Genomic DNA, 1,606 nt, shown 5'->3' with positions numbered 1-1,606 from the left:
GCTATAGGCGCCGAGCCTCTTCCTTGTTCTGACAACTCGAAGAACATGCTATAAGGATTGGATCTGAAATTAGGGCAATAGTTTAGAACCTACAGAAAATTGGAGTGCTTTGGGGCCTAACTTGAGGGTAAGGTATGATGGGGTATTCATATCGGGGTATAAATAATAGGAGTTGGTAGTAAACATTCTGCTCTCTGGAGATCATCTGTGTCATATTTATTCTGAAACTTGATTCATGAAGAAATGGACAAGAGTATTCTGGTATTATGATGTGTGGTTTTACTCAGATAAGATCAGAGGGGATGAGACATTGTAACCATACTGCTGAATTTTTGCCTTACCTAGTAGTAGAATAGAAGAATTAAGTCATTTTTAGCTTCTAACACTTTTAATGAAGACTGGTAAGTACTGCCCATGACTTCTTTCATTTAACCCTCAGGTTAACAGCTTGTTCAAGTTCAGAAAACCTAGAAGGATTTGTTTTTGACTCCAGGCAGTCTGACTGCAGAGCCTTGACAGGTAACCACTTGTCTATGGTTGGTTTGACTTGTCTACCTTTCTTTCCAGTATTAGATGTCACTGTTTTCAGGAAGGGAAGTTCCTTTGCTGAGTCTTTAGCCAAAGACCCAAAGTGAGAGCCATGTTTCTTTCGTTTCAACCTTGTAAACATTTCCATACCAATGTTTTATTTATTTATTTTTGAGACAGTCTTGCTTTGTTGCCCTCTGTAGAATGCTGTGGTGTCATAGCTCACAGCAACCTCAAACTCTTGGACTCCAATGATTCTCTTGCCTCAGGCTTCCTGTTAGTTGGGACTACAGGCACCCACCACAGCATCTGGCTATTTTTTTTAGAGACGGGATCACTCTAGCTCAGGTTGATTCTTTTTAAAAATTTTTTATTAAATCACAACTTTGTACATTGATGCATTTATGGGGTACAGGTTGATTCTTGGACTCCTGAGTTCAGGCAGTCCACCTGCCTCAGCCTCCCAGAGTGCTAGGATTACAAGAGTGAGCCACTGCACATGGATTTTTTTTTAAATTAGTTAGAATTTATTGAGCACCTACATTTTACTACGTTTGATATAGTGTATCCAGACCATATGACAACATAGATACACACACAGAGACACACATATATCATAATGGTTTTTGATCTTCTGGGGCATAGAGGTTGGGGGGGGTCGGGAATCTGATGATAGCTTTGGATCTTTCCAGAAAAATTCACTTTTCGACATGTACGACACAACTTTTTGTTGCCCTTGGTAGAGTGCTGTGGCATCACAGCTCACAGCAACCTCCAGCTCTTGGGCTTAGGTGATTCTCTTGCCTCAGGCTCCTGAGTAGCTGGGACTACTGGTGCCTGCCACAACACCTGGCTCTTTTTTTGTTGCAGTTTGGCCGCGTTTGAACCTGCCACCCTTGGCATATGGGGCTGTGGCGCTACTCATTGAGCCACAGGTGCCGCCCCCCAATTTCCTTTTTTTGAGACAGAGTCTTAACTTTGTCACCTGCGGTAGAGTGTGGCATCACAGCTTATAGCAGCCTCAAACTCTTGGGCTCAAGCAATTCAAGCCTTAGCCTCCTGAGTAGCTGGGACTACA

At 42.7% G+C, this 1,606-nt stretch overlaps 1 protein-coding gene across 1 annotated transcript in view; it reads left to right on the top strand.

Annotated features, from left to right (window-relative positions):
• Positions 1 to 191: 191 nt before the first annotated feature.
• Positions 192 to 1,606, top strand: part of LOC100947301 (rho-related GTP-binding protein RhoG-like) — a 3,605-nt gene continuing 2,190 nt past the window's right edge. Inside the window, exon 1 of the mRNA XM_003801741.2 lies at positions 192 to 519. The gene's annotated coding sequence lies outside the window, so the exon portion shown is untranslated. The remainder of the gene's footprint in view (positions 520 to 1,606) is intronic.

The sequence above is a fragment of the Otolemur garnettii genome, unplaced genomic scaffold (genome assembly GCF_000181295.1).
Source record: "Otolemur garnettii isolate 467f Iridium unplaced genomic scaffold, OtoGar3 scaffold00219, whole genome shotgun sequence".
NCBI classification, from domain to species: domain Eukaryota; kingdom Metazoa; phylum Chordata; class Mammalia; order Primates; family Galagidae; genus Otolemur; species Otolemur garnettii.
Note: the sequence above shows the minus strand (reverse complement) of the source record. Positions and strands in the feature narration are given on the sequence as shown.